The sequence below is a fragment of the Odocoileus virginianus genome, chromosome 30 (genome assembly GCF_023699985.2).
Source record: "Odocoileus virginianus isolate 20LAN1187 ecotype Illinois chromosome 30, Ovbor_1.2, whole genome shotgun sequence".
In the NCBI taxonomy this organism is placed as follows: Eukaryota; Metazoa; Chordata; class Mammalia; order Artiodactyla; family Cervidae; genus Odocoileus; species Odocoileus virginianus.
This window is the reverse complement of record NC_069703.1, coordinates 33,801,552-33,823,347: the sequence shown is the minus strand read 5'-3', so window position 1 is coordinate 33,823,347 and position 21,796 is coordinate 33,801,552. Positions and strand designations below refer to the sequence as shown.

At 43.7% G+C, this 21,796-nt stretch overlaps 1 protein-coding gene across 6 annotated transcripts in view; it reads right to left on the bottom strand.

The window, feature by feature from the left end:
• ZBTB40 (zinc finger and BTB domain containing 40) overlaps nt 1–20,682 on the bottom strand; it is a 73,391-nt gene extending 52,709 nt beyond the window's left edge. For 2 of the 6 annotated variants that reach the window (XM_020874498.2, XM_020874505.2), the window contains exons 1-2: nt 20,522–20,682; nt 13,439–13,479 (exon numbers count right to left, since the gene is read on the bottom strand). The gene's annotated coding sequence lies outside the window, so the exon portion shown is untranslated. Of the gene's footprint in view, nt 1–13,438; nt 13,480–15,484; nt 15,563–20,521 lie in introns of those variants that run through there. The other 4 variants (XM_020874500.2, XM_020874506.2, XM_020874504.2 and 1 more) reach the window with 2 other exon arrangements.
• Nucleotides 20,683–21,796: the final 1,114 nt, after the last annotated feature.

The window sequence follows — 21,796 nt, the reverse complement described above, 5'->3', positions numbered from 1 at the left end:
CCTTCCCTTCTGCACCTGCCCTTTTCTCTAGTCAGAACAGCTCTAAGAACAAAACCTGCAAAATATGGAGGATTCTAATAACCTTAGGTGAATAGCTCTGTGGCCTGGAACCAACCCAAACTCCTTTAGAATGCATTCTAGCGACCTGGACTTCCAGGGATAGACAAGCTTCCTAGGTTGCTGCCAAAGTAAATGGAAGTCAAATTGCTCCTGATCTAGAGTGAAGGGGTCAGCTGAACCTGGCTAAGCCTTGTCAGGTCCTAGGATGGTACAGCCAATCCATAAATGCAGGCTGAACTGGACAGAGTGAACAGTTCTGGGCTCATGACACCATGTGTGACGTACTGTGACATTTCCATTCTAACTACTATGCCCATCTGTCTTCCCCCATTGAACCAGACAACTTAGCTTGCCTTCCACGGCCTTCTACTCAAATCCCCTGAAAGCTGTATCAAATAGCATTTCAAGGCCTATGTTCTCTTTTATGGTATAAAGTCTAAAGATGAAGGCTTAATAATCTGTGCTGCCTTGACATCTGGTAAAATCAAGAGGACCTCGAATGTCCTAACCACAAATTCCAATACCCATTTTTCTCCTGTGGACAAGGTCCCCTAGCCAAACAATCTTCCTTATCAGAGAGGGCAGGTACTGTTTCTGTTTATTCCTGGGCAGTGGGTTTCAGTTCCCTGACAGCCCACAGAATTATTCAACAAGCCAATCACACCCTCTGGCATAACCAAGATGGCATCCACTTTTTTTTTTTTGATACTCACAGGCCTGCCTCCCACAGCCCTTGGTTGTTCACTCTGCTCCTGCGTACGCCCGCTGTGTCTTCCCTGGGCTGTTAGTATAAGTGTTATAAACTGCCATCAGTCTCATCTGCCAGTGTCCACTGCTGTGTGCTCACCCATCCACACAATCCTAGGGTAGGAGTCCCTCCCTCCTCAACGGGGTGAAGAGGAAGTGATTAAACCAGTTTTTTTTTTCCTCAATCCACTGGTCTCTGCTCTTTTTGGCACTTAACTGCTCCATGACGATAATGATACCCAGCATTTGTTCTAAGCTCTGTCCATAGACTTCCCCACTTAATCCCCCTAACGTCCCTATGAGGTAGATCTCACTATTATCCCTAATACACAGATGAAATTAAACTATGCAACAAGGTCATGCCAGACCTTGTCCAAGACCATACAGGTTTGAGCAGCGTTCAAACACAGATCTACCTGTTCTTAATTACTACCCTAGTCTTGAGAGGATTTCTGGGCTCAATGCCACCATTCTTCAACCCCTCTCATAGACAGAGATGTGTGGCTGGAAGATCCAACAGGATCACCTGAATTTGAGATGTCTTGTCTTTTGGTGATCTCTGCTAAAAGATGGATGGAAATGTGTATCTGGGAAAAAGTGATGTTGGAACAGGCCAGTTGACCTGCCAGGAAGAGACTAGCAGGTGACTTCCCCTCGATGCTTTGAATTTCACTTACCAAAGGTCTAGTTCAATTATCAACCTCACACATACAAACACCCTAGGTCTCAAAGTTAATCAGACTTAGGGAGTTTGGATCAGTTCAGTTCAGTCGTGTCCAACTCTTTGCAACCCCATGGACTGCAGCACACCAGGCCTCCCTGTCCTTCACTAACTCCCAGAGTTTACGCAAATTCATGTCCATTGAGTCAGTGATGCCACCCAACCATCTCATCCTCTATCGTCCCCTTCTCCTCCTGCCTTCAATCTTTCCCAGCATCAGGGTCTTTTCCAATGAGTCAGTTCTTCACATCAGGTGGCCAAAGTAATGGAGTTTCAGCTTCAGCATCAGTCCTTCCAATGAATATTCAGGACTGATTTCCCTTAGGATGGACTGTGGATCTCTTTGCTGTCCAAGGGACTCTCAAGAGTCTTCTCCAACACCACAGTTCAAAAGCATCTGAGAGTTTGGATAGCACTGTCTAAACTTACAAGAGAAGAAATATAAATCAGAAAGTCAATTTATTAGTTCACTTATTAGTGAAATATGCCTACTCTTTGCAGTCATCTGTGAAAGAATTACAGCAGTAAGGTCAAGTATAATGAAAAATCCCACAAGACACTGCATCTCTCAACATTCAGTGGTGGCCTGGTGTATCTGTCTTTGCCATGGAAGTAAATGTGTGGCCCCCAGGCCAGGCAGGTAGTCTGGGGTCAACGTCCACTGCATGGCCACTGACATTCTGGCTTGTCCCTTCCACTATCAAGTTCCTGGTTTCTACCGTGGCTCCAGCCTCTCTTCTGATACAGCTGAACTCAGCTTTGCCTTTGAGGTGACCCTGTGCAGGTACCTAATAGCACTGACCGTGAGCTAATTTTTCCGTCTTTTAGGACATAGGGAGTGCCCTCCGGTTGCTCCCATCCACAGGCTTCTCTTCAGATGCTCCAAACCTCTATCCATAGCAGATCAGAACTACTCCTCCTTCAAGGAGCCTATGCCCAAGGAAGTGCTCAACTTTGAACTCATCCACCTTCTAACTTCTATCTGGGTCATCTGCTTTAGCTGAACCTGATTCAGTCCTTACTCCCCTTCCCTTGGTCTACTCACCTCCTCCTTCCTCTCATGCACTTTGTTCACCTATTGCTCTGCATTCTTTCAGACCACTCTGCCACAAACCACTGAAACTTAAATATATATAGATATATTAATAACAAACATGAATGATTCCTGATCAGAAGGATAATAAAAAAAAAATCAGAGAATTTTACGAGAATTATCTGTAGAGACTATGTAATTCAGCCCTCTCATGTTCCAGATGAAGAAACTGATAGAAATTCAGTGAACTGCCAAGTCCTGTTATCTAGGCAATGGTAGGGCTAGAGCCAGGACCTAGGTTTCTGGGCTTTCAAGCTAGCACTTGAACCAAGTACCAAACTCCTAAGTGTACACAACAGGCTTTCAGCGGGGAGGCTTCCTGTGTATCTGACAGACTGGCAGCCACTAGTACTAGGTACGTTATTTGGTTTACTAGTTTTTTCTTTGAATGTTGATTTAAATATCAATCATTGATAGCTCTAACAATGAGAAAATAATTATTCTCAAGCCACAGAATTGCCCACAAGTATCTCAGGGAATACATAACTGCAAATTTCCCAATCCACTGCCAAAGGGAGAACTGTAGTAGGGAGGATTTGTGACTTAACAAAAATAAGAAAAACCCCCAAAACAAAAAAATTTTCAGTGACTAAGATATTTAAAAGATATATTAATGAATACTTAACTAAGGTCAGGGTGGAGAAGGCCTTTCTATGCATATGGGAAACACAATAAACTTACAAATGATCAATAGATTTGACTACATATAAATGAAAACTTGCCAAAAAAATCAGCACTAGCAAAATTAAAACATAAACACTTCATATCACATGAAGTGAAAAATAAGCAGCTAATATTAGAATAGAATGATAATACAAAAACAAGAAAAATCTCAACATTTATATTTCTTAATGGACAAAGAAAAACAGATATTTCACTAAAGAAACAGTTAACAACCCAATAGAAAAGTTCACCCTGATAAACAAAGAAATGCAAATCAAAACATTAATACTATTTAGGGGTAATCAATTTGGAAAGGTTGTGCAATGATAGTATTTCAGTGGGAAGCAGTGGTTTTAGGCCATGGACTCTGATTTAGACTTGGGTTTGAAGCCTAACTTGGACACTCAGTCAGTGATCCTGGGCAAGTCACTTTAATGTCTTTACAGTTTTGGTGTGAAGATGAAATGAGACAATGCATCCTAAATGTTTTAACAAAGTGCCTGTCAACAGTAAATGGTCAATATGTGTTACTTATTGTGATAAATATAATATTTGCACTGATAACAGAGGGAAGGGAGCAATGAGGCAGGTACCCATACAGTGCTGACCGAAGTATAAACTGGTAGAAATCTTTTAGGGATGTAATCCAGTAAGCAACCTGCTCAGCTAAAGCTATAAAAAATGTCCTTGGAGAGAGACATGAGAATTTGGGGAGATTGTGGAAAATATACCTTACATGCATTGTTTGAATGTTTTACCAGGACGTGTTTTACAGAATATATCTGCAATATAAATCAGCTGTATAATTACAGATTAAAAAAAAGAATGAGTCCCATGATATTAGAAGAAAAAGGTTTTTTTTAATGTTTATTCCTTTAGACCTACTTCCAGGAATCTATCTAAATAAAGACATACTTAGCAATTAGGGATATAATAAAATATTTATGCAGAGCAATAGATTTAACGGTAAAGAAACTGAAAACTTAGATATATGAGATTTTTAAAGTAAATATGGTATACAGACATACTATGGAATATTATGCAACCATTAAAAATCAGGCTCTGTATATGATACCTATAGATAGCCTAAGGAATCGAAGGAAAAATAAATTGGACTTCATCAAATTAAAAAACTTCTGTGGATCAAAGGGCACTATCATGAAAGTAAAAAGACAACCCACAAAATAAGAACAAATATTCTCAAATCATATATCTGATAAGGGTCTGGTACCCAGAATATATAAACATAGTATATCAGAACAAAGTATCCAGAACTCATAACAACTCAACAATAAGATGACAAATAAGCCAATTTTAAAATGGGCAAAGGATTTGCATAGATATCTCTGCAAAGAAGACATACAAAATGGCAAATGAGCACATGAAAAAATGCCCCACATCAGTAGTCACAGAGGAAATGCCAATCAAAACCACGAGATGTCACTCCACACCTACTAGGATGCTATAATAAAACAAACAAACAGAAAATATAAGCATTGCTGAAGATATGAAGAAACTGTAAACCTTACACACTGCTGGTAGGAATGTAAAATGGTGCTGCCACTGCAAAAAAATAGTTTGACAGTTCCTCAAAAATTTAATACAGAGTTATCATATGACCTAGCAACTCCACTCCTAGGTATATACCCAAGAGAAATGAAAATATATGTCTACACAAAAACTTGTACACTAATTTTCACTGTAGCAGTATATATAACAGCCCAAAGGTGGAAACAACTCAAGCATCCACCAACTGATAAACAAATAAAATGGTGTATAGTTATACAATGGAATATTATTCAGTCATTAAAAGGAATGGAATACTCATAGTGCTACAAACAGGGGTAAACCTTGAAAACCTTATGCTAAGTTAAAGAAGCCAGACACAAGAGGCCACACAGAGCATGATCCCTTTTATATAAAATGTCTAGAATAGGTAAATCCATAGAGACAGTAAGTAGATTAGATTGCTGGAGGCTGGGAGGAGGAGGGATTGGGGAGTGAATGCTAATGGGTGTGGGGGTTCTTTGGGAGTGATGAACATGATCTAGAATTAGAAAGTGGTGATAGTTACACAGGTTTTGAATTGTATACTTTAAAACAGTAAATTGTACGGTATGTGAATTATATCTAAATAAATTTTTTAAATTAGGCTCTTGAAGATTTTTAATAACATGGTAAAACGCTTTCAATGTACTAAAAGGAAAAAAAACAGCATGCAACTGTATATATAATTCCAATGTGGTTTTTAAATATATGTAAATGCATACATACATATGCATTAAAAAAGACAGAAAATATATTAAAATGCTAACAGTGGTTGTCCCTAGGTAGCGTCACTATGGGGGACTTATTTTCTTCTTCATATAGTTCAAATTTTTCTACAGTAAACATAAATTATTTTTATAATCTGCAAATTAAAAAACCCAGGTATGTTTGCCCAGCTTCAAAGCTAGTGTTATTTCCAACACACTAGATATTTATTTATCTCCTACCAGGTACCAGGACTTTCCTGGTGGCTCAGTGGTAAAGAATTCCCCTGTCAAGGCAGGAGACATGGGTTCAACCCCTGGGTTGGGAAGATTCCCCTGGAGAAGGAAATGGCAACCCACTCCAGTTTTCTTGCCTGGGAAATCCCAAGGACAGAGGAGCCCAGCAGGCTATAGTCTATAGGGTTGCAAAGAGTCAGACACGACTGAGCAACTAAACAACTACAACAACAACCACCATGTATCAAGCAAAGTTAAATAAGGTAAAATCAGTGCCCACAAGGAATTTACATATGTCTAGTGTGGGGTCTGAGCCCAAGTCCATGGACTAGGAAGGTGAAGATGCATCCGTAAGTTCTTTAAATGACCTGACACACAATATTGTTCAACCTCACACTTTCTGAGAGACGATCACGTGCAGCAGTGTAGCTCACTGGTTAAAGGCTGGAGGTGGAGTCAGACTACCTGGGTGTGAATCCTGAACGCCCAGTTACAAACTCTGTGATCTGGGGGAAATCACCTAAACTCCATGCGGCATAGTTTCCTCATCTACAAAATAGGGGTAATAACAGTACCTCTCTCACTGGGCTGTTGGAAGATCAAAAGAATTAACACAGCTAAAGCACCGGCATTATACGCTGGGGACATAGTAAGTGCTCAATAAATTAATAAGCGGCTAGCTGCCAGCATCAGCCTCACTGTCAGCATCACCACCACCTCACCACCACACTCTCAGGAGGCAGGACACAGTAGACTAAGGACCACTAGAAAGGTTGTTTCCCACATCTCAAAACTGGCAGCTAGCATCTGCTTCTTGATAAAGCCTATAATAACTATTACATTCAACTAATTTCTTTTTCCAGATTCTCTCAATCTCTAATGACACTCTTTTTCTGAGATGTTCTGTAAAATACAACACCCAACTGTTTGGCATAACAAACTGCTTGTGTCCTCTTAGCTTTTGTCTAATTCATAGAAACAAGCAATTTTTTTCAAGGCTATTGTAATGGAAGGTGGCTTTGAGAGGCTTATCTGCCTTTCCCCTGCCTTTCTGGGCCATGCTGCTCTGATCCAGTAGTTCACCCAAGATGACTCTTCACAGGCCAAACTGCAAAATCTCCCGAGCAACATGTTCATCTAATGAGTGACTGGGGATTGTGACTGCATTACATCTAATGCCGACCCTTCCAGCCTGCAGAGTCTCAACAAGCAATCACCACTTCAGCGCTTTCACAGCCAACCTCTTAGGTGTCATAAAGGACCCTTGGCTTTGGCACTGTACTCGTACCTTGATCTGAAAATGTGGATGAGTTCTGAGTTTTTGCCAATCTGATTATGAGAATACACTTTTCTGCAGTAGGGAGTAAGTCTGGGCCACTCAGGAGCAAATTTCAAATTCAAAGACAGCCACCTGATGGAAAAGAGCTCAGGCAGCTAAGAACACCAAAACAGGCCGTGTGACTCCAGAGGCAGTGCGTCTACCAGTCAAGGTTTGGGGCACAGTCTGCAGAGACAGACAGCTTGCCCAGGGGCTGCATTGCAGCCAGGTCTCTCTTACCAGCTATACAAATTTAGGCCAGCTGCTTAACCCTCTGGGCCTCAGTTTCCTCACATATAAAATGGGGATAATATTAGTCATATCTCATGGGGTAGCTGTAAACATGGACTGTAGCCCGCCAGGCTCCTCATTTCATGGAATTCTCCAGGCAAGAATACTGGAGTAGGTAGCCATGCCCTTCTCCAGGGGATCTTCTCAACCCAGGAACGGAACCCATGTCTCCTTGACTACAGGCAGATTCTTCACCATCTGAGCCACCAGGGAAACCCAAGCATTAATAAGTCGCTGTTAATGAGTTAACAGACATGACAGCCTTTCCCGTAACACTGTAAACATTTACTAAATGCTAAACGGGAGCATAAAAATACACCTGCCAAATACTCTTTTTACAGTTTTTGGTTGTGTGGTCAGTTCACAGATTTACTTGTTTTTAACCATTTTGCCTCATCACTTATATAAATTATATGTGTATCAGTATCTTCTATATGCTACATGTCAAATATTACATAATTTCTAAAGAAGAATTTATAGACAATCACATCGCTAGTTTCATAGCTGAATCAGCTAAGAAAGGGAGAGAGCTGGGCCTCTCATAACAGCATGCTGGACTGTAATCCGAGAGATTCACAGAAAGCCCTTAATTCACTGAAAATTAATAGCAGATACAAAGAACTGAAACCACCTGCTCCAATTATCTCATCTGTAGATGAAGAAACTGAGGCCCTGAGAAGTGTTTTAAGACCTTCCAGTTCACTAACGACAGATATCAGACTCTTCTGTTTCCTCTGACTCCGATACGTATTTTTTAAATGGAAAGCAGTGAGGAAGACATGATGGAAAGGGGGAAAGACAGGCATAGTTTGGAAGGGTTAAGGCAGCAACCTAACCACGGGAGCTAACGTTTTATGAAGATTACAGCCCAGGCACTGTGACAAGCATTTTGCATGGGTGGCCTTATATAATTTTTGCAAAACCTGTGAGGTAGTTACTATTATTAACTCCCCTTTTAACTGAGAAAGTGGAGGCCTAGAGAGATAAAATGACTGGCCCCAAATCACAAAGCCAGTGAGAGGGAGAGTCAGTAAATGAACCCATGCTGTCTGACTCTGGAGCCAGAACCTTTCCCACTGGATATTGCCCAAGCTTGAGAATTTAAAAAGCATGGAAGCTCTTGATCCTTGAGTCCTTCTCCTCCTTTTTTTAGTAACTTCTCCGTTCAGAGGCAGTGCAGAGACAGACAGCAAATGAAGTGGTTTTTTAAGGAAGAACAGATGACCTTGATTTAGAGCCTACTTGAAGTGAGAGGCGCTCAGTCGTGTCCAACTCTCTGTGACGCCATGGTCTATAGCGTCCATGGGATTCTCCAGGCCAGAATACTGGAGTGGGCAGCTGTTCCCTTCTCCAGGGGACCCTCCAAACCCAGGGACTGAACCGGGTCTCGTGCACTGCAGGCAGGTTCTTTACCAGCTAACCCATGAGGGGAGCCCTTACCCCCTGCTATCTGAGGAAGCAGCACATACACAGTATTCTAGCCCCCCGACTTGTTCAAGGCCACACAGCTGGTCAAAATGCCACTGGGGGATGTGAACCCCACGCCGCCCGCGAAGCTCCAAGACCCACTTCCTAGACTGCCAGTGGACAGGGTGTGCTTGTCTGTCCTGAGGATCTCTAGTGAGCTCAGCCAAAGGCCCTTCACTGGCTCGGAACTACACGGAGTAAGAAGTTCAGCGTACTCCCTGCTCTCAAGGAGTTTGCGGCATATCTGGGAAGGAGAGACCACTTTTAGTTTAAGAGCCTTCTTTTCTTCTACTTTGCAGTTAAGCAGCAGAAGCTCTGAAGAGGCTGTGGAGCCCTACCTTCCTGCAAGACTGTGCTATTCCACTACTCAGGTCACCCAGCCTGCAGGACACCTCTGTGGATATTGCAGACATGAACTCCAGTCCCCTCTCCTCTCAGTGCTGTAAGCCTTTTGTCTTGTCTTTGAAGAAGTGGCAATTATTTTCATCTCAATCTTTCTCTCACCCATCACTAAGGATTATGACAAGAAGGTTAACTTAAGTAGCTAACTTAAAAAAAAGAAAAAAAAAAAGGGTAACTTCTCTCTTGCCTTTAACTTTTGAAAAGAGCCTATGGGACTCCATAATATTTGCTCAAAAATGTTCAAAGAAATACATGGAAAATTTTATCCTCAACATTTTGCTGCCCAGGAAAAAAAAAAAAACAAAACCCAGAACTCTAGGGGCCAATTATTCTGCTGTCTTGGACTCTGACCTTAGAAAGCCTCCCTCTGGTTTAAATCTGACTGGAACTGAGGGCAGCTGACAGCAGCTTTAAGTACCAGCTAGAAGAGCAGCTTGTGTCTAGGTGGTCAGATTTAATGACTACCGGGGCGTCTGAGCATCACTCAAAAGTTATAGCACCGCACCAAACTTTTTGGGTACAGGCTAAATGAGTAAGAGCAGCAAGTTTCACTGTTATTTAAATATACAAGTTTTTACTATGTTCCCAACATCAAGTTAGCAGCTAGGTACTCAAAACAGTGACAGGCCTTTAAAAATCAACTAGTATCAGACCGCACTAATAAGACTAGATAAAGAGAAGGCAGAGCAAAGGCAGAGAGCATAAGAGAGGCAGTAAAGAGGGAGGGGAGGGCTTGCTGTTGGCAAACAGTGCATTGAGGGAAATATCGTGATGTGAATTAGAATGTAAGGTGGTAAAGAATCCACCTCAACATCACCTCTCAGTGGTAAAGAATCCAGCTGCCAATGCAGGAGACAGGGGTTCTATCCATGGGTTGGGAGGATCCCCTGGAGAAGAAAATGGCAACCCGCTCCAGTCTTCTTGCCTGGGAAATGCCCTGAACAGAGGAGCCTGGTGGGCTACAGTCCCTCAGGCCATAGAGCCGGACATGATCTAGTGACTAGGCGACAGCTAGCAGGCATCATGAGAGCCGGACATGATCTAGTGACTAGGCGACAGCTAGCAGGCATCATGAGAGCCGGACATGATCTAGTGACTAGGCGACAGCTAGCAGGCATCATGAGAGCCGGACATGATCTAGTGACTAGGCGACAGCTAGCAGGCATCATGAGAGCCGGACGTGATCTAGTGACTAGGCGACAGCTAGCAGGCATCATGAGAGCCGGACATGATCTAGTGACTAGGCGACAGCTAGCAGGCATCATGAGAGCCGGACACGATCTAGTGACTAGGCGACAGCTAGCAGGCACCGTGAGAGCCGGACATGATCTAGTGACTAGGCGACAGCTAGCAGGCACCATGAGAGCCGGACATGATCTAGTGACTAGGCGACAGCTAGCAGGCACCATGAGAGCCGGACATGATCTAGTGACTAGGCGACAGCTAGCAGGCACCATGAGAGCCGGACGTGATCTAGTGACTAGGCGACAGCTAGCAGGCACCGTGAGAGCCGGACGTGATCTAGTGACTAGGCGACAGCTAGCAGGCACCGTGAGAGCCGGACGTGATCTAGTGACTAGGCGACAGCTAGCAGGCACCGTGAGAGCCGGACGTGATCTAGTGACTAGGCGACAGCTAGCAGGCACCGTGAGAGCCGGACGTGATCTAGTGACTAGGCGACAGCTAGCAGGCACCATGAGAGCCGGACGTGATCTAGTGACTAGGCGACAGCTAGCAGGCACCATGAGAGCCGGACATGATCTAGTGACTAGGCGACAACTAGCAGGCATTTAGAAGCGTGGCTCTTGACCATCTCCCTTGCTTCTGCGTTTCCCTGGCCAGTTGGGAGTTGAAAAACCAAAAACCAGTCTTAGTAAGGAAATAACAAGAGTTGGGTTCTAAGCCTGACCTTAGCTCTGAAACCTTGAGTTACTTAACCTTTCACAATCTGTTTTCTCAAGTGCAAAATGAGTGAACATGTATATGGGAGCTCATAATGCTCTACTCACTTTTATGGTTGAAATTTCCATCATAATTTTTAAAATGGGGATAATGGTATCTATTGCTTAGTTCCTGTGAGGATTACAAGAAATAATTAGGTAAAACACCTAGCACAGTGCCTGGCACCTTTTAGGTGTTCAATAAATGGTAACTCTTATTGTCAACACGGTATTTTTTGTATTTTTTAAGTTCTGAGATGGGGATTAGAGGAGAACAAAAAGCTATGAACCAGTGAACTAAGACTACAGACTGGAGTTCAGTTCAGTCGCTCAGTCACGTCCAGCGCACAGCAACCCCATGCGCTGTACTACGCCAGGCCTCCCTGTCCATCACAAAGTCCTGGAGCTTGCTCAAACTCATGTCCATTGAGTCGGGGATGCCATCCAACCATCTCATCCTCTGTCGTCCCCTTTTCCTCCTGCCTTCAATCTTTCCTAGCATCAGGGTCTTTTCTAATGAGTCAGTTCTTCATATCAAGTGGCCAAAATATTGGAGCTTCACCTTCAGCATCAGTCCTTCCAATGAATATTCAGGACTGATCTCCTTTAGGATGGACTGGTTGGATCTCCTTGCAGCCCAAGGGACTCTCAAGAGTCTTCTCCAACACCACAGTTCAAAAGCATCAATTCTTTGGCATTCAGCCTTCTTTATGGTCCAACTCTCACATCCATACGTGACTACTGGAAAAACCACAGCTTTGACTACACAGAACTTTGTCGACAAAGTAATGTCTCTGCTTTTTAATATGCTGTCTAGGTTGGTCATAGCTTTTCTTCCAAGGAGTATCTTTTAATTTCATTGCTGCAGTCCATCACCTGCAGCAATTTTGGAGCCCAAGAAAACAAAGTCTGTCACTGTGTCCATTATTTCCCCATCTGTTTGCTGTGAAGTGATGGGACTGGATGCCACGATCTTCGTTTTTTGAATGTTAGGGACATCTAGCATCTGTACATGGAAAACCTCCCTAAAGCAGGTCTTACAGGCTTCCTCCCCACTCTTTGATTCTCTTTCCTCTCCTCTTACTGCTTTACTCACTCCATTCAGCAAACACGCACTGACTGCCTTCAGTATGTAGGACTCGGAGCTCAGCACTCAGAGTGGGAAGAGAGAGAAGAGGAGGGATTCTGAGGGGACGACACAGTGGGATGGGCTTTTGGAGGAGGGCATCTATCAACCATCAGAAATGATATGCAAATTCTTTTTGAGTATATGGGTGTATACAACTTCTCTGAGATGTTCTGGGGGGATTCTAAAAGGATTTTTTTTTTTTTTTTAAGAATGAAAAGTATAATAAACTGAGCAAGAAGCAAGCAAAATTTATATAAGGAAAAACATAAAATACTCTTGAAAAATCACAAAAGTGGCCTTGAGGAAATGGAAAAACGAACCATGATCCTTGGGTAGAAAATTTCACCCTCATAAAGATGTCGATTATCTCTAAGCTACTTTATAAATTAAAACATAATCTCAATAAAAATACCACCAAGCTGTTTCATCTGGAAATTAAACAAACTTATTATGAAGCTCATATGGCAGAATAAATAAGCAAAACAGCCAGGGAAACTCTGAAAAGGAAAAACTAATCCCTCCAGATATCAAAACAAATTACAAAGCCACTAAAATTAAGACAGTTTTGTAATGGCGTATTAATTGACAATCAAACCAATGGGACAAAACAGGAAATCCAGTAGGAAACCCAAATGCACATAAGAGTTTAGTAGTATCTGCTGAAGACAGCATCTCAAATCAGTGAAGAAAGGATAAGAGCCTTTAATAAGTAGTGTTACAATAAACAGCTGGCCATTGGAAAAAATATAAAACTCGATCCTTCCTCAAACCAAATGCCAAGATAAATTCCAAATGGATCAGAGTCTTAGATGTTTTTTTTAAAAAGGTGAAACCATATATTTTTCTAGAAGAAAACGTTAATGAATTCCTCATAAATTGAGAGTGGGGCAAACTTCCTAACTCTGACTCAAACTACAAAGTAATACACTGCAGGACTGATAATTAGGACTATATAAAGATATAAAACTCTACAGTAATAATACAACATATGTAAAAGTCAGGCATATGACAAACCGTAAAAAATATTTTTGTAACTTACACCACAGACATTGGGCAGATATTCTGAACTCATAAAAGGAGAAAACAAATTAAAAGTATACTTAAATATTATTTCTTACCTAACAGACTGACAGAACCCCAAAAACTCTGGCAGCAAGACCTAAGAGAAAAAGAAAAGAAAGCTCAGGCATGAAATAAAAACTTCAGTGAATGTCCCTTGTTATATAGTTCTGATTTTGGAAGCATGTACATGGTTTTCAGAGTTAAAAAAACAAAATTAAATTTTAAAAAGCAATTCTTAAGTTTTAAAACAAAAATCAGTCTGATTATCAAGTTGGTGGCATAATCACATAGAGAAAACAATTATATCAAGGGACTTTGGAACAGTGTTTGACTATTCATCTCAAACAGTGTATATTCAAAGGACAAAAGAAACCACATAGAAAACTAAAACATTCAGCAATCTAATGGTCAGTACAGATAACAGCATTGCTACTTGCCTGGCTAATAACATGGCCAGAGAAATCCAGAGTGAATGAACAGCCCCAAAGCCCCAGAGCATGGCCCACTGAGTGTTAATGACTGTTAGTCAAGTAGAAGGGTGAGAGGTGAGTGGAGACAGTGCTAAGAGTTGAGGCTTGAGACAGGCACAGCCAAGGTTTGAGGGCAGCCCAAGCCATGCCAAGGAACCGTGCAGAGGAGTTTTAGCCTGGAGAGTAACACGTTCAGATCTGTGCTTTACAAAGATCACAAGCAACAGTGTACAAATAGACAGCAGAGAAACGAAGCTTGGAAGCTGGCGAGCCAGCTAGAAGACTGTTGTGGCAGTAATTCAAGACAAGAGATTATAGCAGCTTTGGCCAAAAGAGAAAGGGGACTTCAACAGGCTTGTAGGCTAAATAAATGGGTGCCATCTGCGGATGGGGAGTGGAAGGGGATGGAGAGTTGAAGAGAAGGGGAGTTGAAGAAGAACACTGGACGACTGCCGGACTTCTACCTCTGGCAACACTGTGGCGCCATCCATGGAGATGAGGAACCCAAGAGAAGTGGCAGATGAAAGAAAAAGAACAAGTTCACTGCTACTGGAGCCCCTCGTGGGGGCAGGGAGCTAAGGGAAGTCAAGAAGAAAGACCCAGCTGTCAGGCCACAGTCCTGGAAAGATGAGAAACAGGTGAAACTGGAGAGTTAGATTACCCGTAGTAAAATTTTCTCAAAGTCAGAAACAGAGTCGTATACTGTTCACTTATGATTTTATATTTTTTAAAAAGTCAAACAGCCAGTATTTGGAACCTAAAAAGCTATTCAGCCTCGTGAACCTTTGCTCCTAATCTCCCTCAACCTTCCTGGGTCTTCTTCTTCACAAAACAGACTCTATGGTGTGTCCCAGAATCAGATTCTAGTTGTAGCAGAGGTCACTCATGCAAACGCCTTCAGGGGTCAGACAGATGTAAAATCTCAAGCAATTAATTTGACAGAATGTTTAAAAATAAAATAAAAGTAAGCAATTAATTGGTAAACACTGCATGGGCCAAACTCTGGCTTAAACTGTTTTCTACTAAGGTCCCATTAAATAAATATATATCCTAACATACAGATGGGCTTTCCCAGGAGGCTCAGTGGTAAAAGAATCCACCTGCCAGTGCAGGAGATGCGGGTTCGATCTCCGGGCTGGGAAGATCCCCTGGAGGAAGAAATGGCAACCCACTCCAGTATTCCTGCCTGGAGAATCCCATGGACAGAGGAGCCTGGCTGGCTGCAGTCCATGGCGTTGCAAAGAGTCATCATGACTGAGCATGCACACACAGAACATAAAGATGTAAAAGATATTTCCTTCTTCCCCGTTCCCCAACCCGCTTTGGGTACTAATGAAGCCAGAAAACACGCCTACAAATTGACTTTTTCAGAGGCCCTAACACCAGCTAAAGTCTGAGATGAGTCTGGCTTCAAAGCAGCAGCTCTGCCGTCACAGAGGGGCCCCAGGACACGCGAGGCAGCACCCTCCCCCCTGTGCTGACCCTGTGCTCCTCCTCCCTCCCCTTGATCCCCGCTTTCCAATCCTGAGGAACTGACTCTATCTGCAGAAAGCTGGCGCCTAGAGCCACAGGACCGGGCTTCTGTGCTCCTCCCTTCACCTGTCGGAAGAAACGATTGTTCTATCTGCTTACCAGGCTGCCGAGACAACACGTCCCCACTCACCAGCCTCACGTAAAACAATGACAAGGATCTCTAAAGCATCTCTGAAGCACTTCACTGGGTAAAGGCTTATGCACAAACATTCAACTATGTTCAACCGGTTTAGACAGGAAACAAAGCCAGGAAAGATACTTTTCCATCTTTGAGGTCAAGGTCAAAGAAAAACAGAAAGTACTGGTTTTAAGGGGATTCTCCTCGCTGTTTCAGTTCAGTGGTGTATGTATGTTCATTGTTGGCTCTGTACCTTTGGAGGGGTCTAGGATCCACCCCTCTGAGATCTGACTAAAGTACAAGCATACCTCATTTTACTGTGGCTCAAAAAGAGTTCATTTTTTTCTACAAATGGAAGGTTTGTGGCAATCACACATTGTCAGATGATGGTTGGCATTTTTTAACAATAAAGTTTTTTAAAAATTAAGGTATCTTTTTTTTTTTAGACATAATGCTATTACACACTTAACAGACTAGTATAGTGTGAACATAGCTTTTACATGTCATGTTTGAGAAACTGAGAAATCGAAATTGAGAAATCGAACAATTTATGTGACTCACTTTATTGCAATGGTCTAGAACTGAACCCACCACATCTCTGCGCTATGCCTATAATGGGCTCTTTTCCCAGAATTAAAAATGGCATTCACACAAGTCTGCAGGCAAATTCAAAGGCTTCATAGGTCCCTTGCAACCTGACCATCTACCCCAGATTAGCAAGTTGATGTGGATCAGCAGTAACATATTTACTTTATCTATGGAAATGAAATACTTGATGTCATGATTTTGAGGCTATGCAGTTAAATAACATCATTAGGGTAATGTTAGGAAAGACAGTTTTCTTTCTCTACCGTTCTCTGCCTTGAGCTGCAGGAGCCTTAAAACTGCACTCTGTATGAATGAAATACCGCACCCTCTGCATGACTTAAAGGAAGAGACAACCTCATCTCTGAATTTAAATGCCCTTAATATTTAATTCTTTCCTCTCTGTGGTTATAGCTTGCCTTCTCCACGTTATTAGGATGATGGCTTTAGAAGGCAGGCTATTGGAGATCCAGAAAACCACATATCCCAATTTAATTTCCTTGTGAAAATCAAAGAGCTCACGCTCTTGAAGAGTTGAAAGAGGCTGAAGGGTCAGGCCTCCCCCCAGGGTGCTGGCACAGGCAGTACTCCAGAAGGGTAATGTAAATACTCAGTACGAGGCAACAGGGCACACCAATTTGTTTTTCAATCTATTTTATTTCAGTTCAAAGCATCTTTGCAGACAGATAGTCCAAGAAAACAAGCCACACTTTGGTTATTCTCAGTCTTCCTCAATCCCCAAAAGCAGGTAGGTATTGCCCAAATGTGGCTTGCTACCCTGCGCTGCTTGTCTGCAGTGATGCTTTGAACTGAAATAAAATAGATTGAAAAACAAATTGGTATGCCCTGGCTTTTCCTGCAGTTTTATATTATCCTTCAAATAGTGTTACCACCTACTCTTTACTGAAACCCAACAGACCCAAATCACAGAGTAAAACTGCAAGAGTTTAAATGCGAAGGTCCCACCCAAACCTAAAATAGCAATTTAATTCAGGGCTTGTTGGTTAGCGCTGCATTAACATGCCACTCTCTGTTGGGTTCCCTGCTCCATTTGCTGGGCTGGATCATATCTTCTGATGACTTAGTCAGTGTGTTTACTGGAGAGAGTTTAAAGTAAAACTTGACACTGCTGATCTTCCTATATAATCTGCTCAATTTATTACTGCCTCTGTAATTTTTCATGTTTATGAGCCCAAACATCATGTGTCTTTACCTGTGCAAAAAGTCTACCTGCTTTAAAGCATTCAACATTCTGCTTATAGTATGCAACATTATTTTGAAAGCTTTTAGAGGAAACCTAAAATCATTTGCAAACAAATTCTAAAATTACCACCAACTAGAAGAAGCCTATCGTTTTCTTAGAATGAAGGAATGCAAATATTTTCAAGCTTAAAACACCAAAACGATGAAACACTCTCTACAGGCAGTTGTGTAATTTTATTAAAAAAATTAAATCCCATTTGGAAATGTTCCCCTCTTAACATAAACATTAAGAAAAAAATAAGACCTGTCCCCTCCCCCAAACATAAAAACATACACACATACACCCATGCACACACACACCCTCAAATTCAACTGTAATGCACTTCTGAATTTTTGTTCTTATTTAGCACTTTGAGTGAGCTTCTCTGGTGGCTCAGAAGGTAAAGAATCTGCCTGCAATGTAGGAGACCCCGGTTTGATCCCTGGGTCGGGAAGATCCCCTGGAGAAGGGAATGGCTAACCACGCCAGTATTCTTGCCTGGAGAATTCCATGGACAGAAGGGCCAGTGGAGTCCAGTCCATGGGATTACAAAGAGTTGGACAGGACTGAGTGACTAACACTTTCACTTTCCAGCATTTTAAGTAAGTTTCCATTTGGGGCCAAACTTGGCTACTCTAACTGGAATTCAGCAATACGTGTAACAAAAAATACACAAGAGTCCTCTGGTACCATTATCCATTACCAACATGTATCAGATAAGACGATAACTTGTAACTGGCCCAAGAGATGCTCCTTATCAGCAGGAAAGCTGGAAACAGGGCCAGGACTGCCGGCTCAGGCCTGTGAACCACGGCACCATCACCGGCTTCTTTCAGCCCTGTCCTCTCCAAGCTGCTGCCATCGCACAGTGCTTGAACTGCTGAAAAGTTCTTCCACCTCAACTCCTCCCCCTTTCCCTTCTTCTGAACTGGATCCTGGTCACCCCACAAGTTTCAGCCTAAACTACCTGGAAGAGAGACCCCTGGAGACAGGTGGGCTCCCAAGCCAGCACCGCCTTGTTCCCTTTACAGCAGCTGCCACAACTTGGAATAACTCGGCTGTTGCTTTCCTGTGTTAAGACACTGGTTTTAGGTCCATGTTTCATCCTGGTAATCACAGTCACAGTGCTGACTGGTGGACAGCAGACACTCAAATATTTGCTCAATGAATGACCTGCATTTATTTAATATTTGCCAAATGCCAGGTTGTGGGCAATGGCTAGCAGCTGGTGTAAAAACAAGCAAGGTGCAGGACCTGCCCTTGAAGACCTCCCAAGCAGTAGGAAAGATAATAAACAGATGGGAAATGCAGGGTGGTTAGTGTGATCAGTTTAAATTCAGGTCCTAGCTCCCTTAGGCATTAGCTATGTAACCTTGGACATCTCTCCTGATTCTGTTTCCTCATCTTTAAAATAGGACTATTAATTCAACCTATGCCATAGTGTTGGTGTGAGGATTAAATGATAGGCTATGGAAATAAAGCACATAATGCAGTCCTTGGCACACAGGAATCACTCAATAAAAATTAACTACTAATTTTACTATAAAGATGCTATGACAGCTGTATATGAAATTATCTTTGATTACTCGTATGCCATCTGTCCAAGACTCTACAGAATTTAAATTCCACGGAAGGGCAGAGATCACGCTGATCTTGTTCACCATTGTACTTCTATTTCCAGGAGTCTGAATCATTCCTAGTATTTTGTAGACACACGACAAATACTGAATGATTAACAAATGCATGCATACAAGTATGGGGTACTCTGAGTCTACTTGTTAAGCTAGTGATGAATAGTTGGGTTTGGGAACAACTCCTATAAAAGGACAAAGTCTAAATTAGAAAGTGGGGGTGCAGCAGAAGTTTGATGATTTAGCCAAGTAAGAGGAAATTTTCATTTTGAGACTGTAATTAAAATCCACAAACCATACAAAGATTTGGCTTCCATTCCAAGGAAGAGCCAATAGTGCCAGGTTGACAGATCTGAAAGAATAAAATCCAAGCAGAATGACATGGGTCCCCAGGCAGGTGGCTCCCAGGAGCAACTTGCCAGACCCGTAATCGATTAGGCTCTAAAACAGCTTAACCTCTCAGAACCTGGGCTTTCAACTCACGCAAAACGGACACATGGACACACAAAAGTCGCTGGCACAAAATCGCTGTGCATGAATACAAACAAGCATCTGGCTTACTGCAGGTGCTCAGTAGATGGTACTGTTATTCAAAGGAGGGGAAACAATTCCACTTGGAATAATAAACCAATAAAACCAGAAGTAATGGAAACCAGAGTGTGTGGTTAATTACAGAGCTCTAGGGGTGCACAGGGCAGTTGTAACTCGAGTTTCCCACTCGGGTGAGAAGGGGCCTGAGGAGTCCCTGAGGCCTGAAGGACAGCACTGACCCAGCCTACTTGTGTCTACAGCTGGGCCTGCCACACTGCTGCGAAAGGGCAAAGACAGCGTGGGCTTTGGGGATCAAAGCGTCAGAGCCATCAGATTAAGCCTTGCAACTACTCAAATTCGCTCTTGCACGAGGAAAGCGGCCACGGACAAATATAGAAACCACGAACACGGTTGTGTTCCAAGAAAACTCCACTGATGGACACCGGAATTTGATTTCCTGTTAACTGTCACAAGTTATGTGAAATACTTTCTCCCTCAACCAGTTAAAAAAAAAAAGTAAAGCCTTCTTAGCTCCCGGCAGACCAAAAAAAAAAAAAGGGAAGGGAGGGGAGCGGCGGCTTTGGGCCAAGGCCTCAGTTTGCCGAGGCCCGGGGAGGGGTAGGGATTCTAGCGGGGGCGGGGGGAAAAAATGCGAGGAGCAGCTGCGAGAATGCCTCCGATTGCGCCGAGCTGCCGGCGATGCGGGGCGAAGGCAAGTCCCCGGCGGAGGGCGGGCCCCAAGCGGGGCCTAGGCCCGGCCGAGCATCCGGGCCGGGACCCCGGGGCATACCCCTCGGCCGGAGACGAGAGCAGAGCCTGCGCTCAGGAGTGTGGGCCGCTCCGGGGGTGCGGTAGGGGGGTTCCAAGTTCCCCCGGGGGCGGGGACAGGCGGCTGGGACACTCGGCAGGACGCAGCGGGCTTCGCCAGGCCGAAGGGTCTCTGCGCGCCCCTCATTTGGGGCGCCTCCCGGCCCTCAGCGGCAAAAGGGGTCTCCAACGCGGAGTCCCGGCCCCGTTTCTATGGTTACCTGTTCAGGACCGATTCAAACTGCCGTTCTTTATTGACAGCGCCATAGAGGACACGAACACTCCTACCCGAAGGGAACAATAAAGCTTTCTCCATTCAACAGCGCCAGATACGCCAGAGGGCGGCCATCTTGAGGCCGGCGCTGAAGGCGTGTGAGGAGCGGGAGGGGGCGGCCCGGCCTGCCTCGCGCGCCAGTCACGTGCTGGGGGAGGGGGCGGGCCTTACGGGGGCGTGGCCTGCGTCACGCGCACGCGCGTGATCTCTACCAATGCAAACACGCTCGGACCAGCCGGTTGCTAACCCCTTCTCCGACCTCTGACCCTTGACCCTTCGCTCCCCTCCCCACACTCCCTGAGGAAATTCTAACGGGTTTCCACTATCCTGGGTGAGGCCACGCTAAGATTCTCTCATTTCAAACCACAGCAGAGAATTAGGCGCTAAAGGTTTCTTTCCACTTTTCCAAAGACAGCAAGTTCACGTGCAAGACAGAGACGTGACCCGAGCCTTGTCCCCAAACGCCTCGTCATTGGTGAAGAAGCTTGACTTGGACGTTAAGAGGCCATTGTAGGATGCATGGGTTTGGGGGTGAAGTGATAGCTTTGCTTTTGCTCTGTTTTTCTGTTGACATGCCATCGCATCCTATGCTTTCCAGTTGGGGGGAATCCTCTTGCCACCTTCCCTCAGCCGGACAGATGAAATCATATCTAAACAGTGTCAGATAAGTTAAATCACATCGATGCTGGCCCGCTGAACCCCACAATATCATTCTGTCACTGACAGCAAATTTTTCTTTCACTGCCAGTCATGCTGCTCAAATCTAGTTGTCTCAGTACAAGGCCAAGCTCCCTGTTTGGTTACAGCTGTCCATCCACAGTGTCAATATTCAGTCGTTGTGAAGGATGTCATTGTTGGACCCACTCCCATCACCTTTTTAATCATAAATTCAATCTACTGGGCAAAACTGTCATTTGTATTGTTGCTGCCATCCGGTTCATTATCTTCTACAGTCACTGTCCAGCATGCAACCTCCCCTCTCTGTGACCACAAACTTCTAACAGTTCCTGTGCGGTGTAGCAATTGGAATGTGTGCTCAGCTGTCACCCTTTCAGTTGTTTTCACCATCATTATCCCTCAGCTACTTTCCCTGCCACACAGTCAACATTTACAGACCCCAACGGGATAGGTGGGCTTCCCTGGTGGCTCAGAGAATAAGGAATCTGCTTGCAGTGCAGCCGACCCTGGTTAGATCCCTGGGTCAGGAAGATCCCCCCACCCC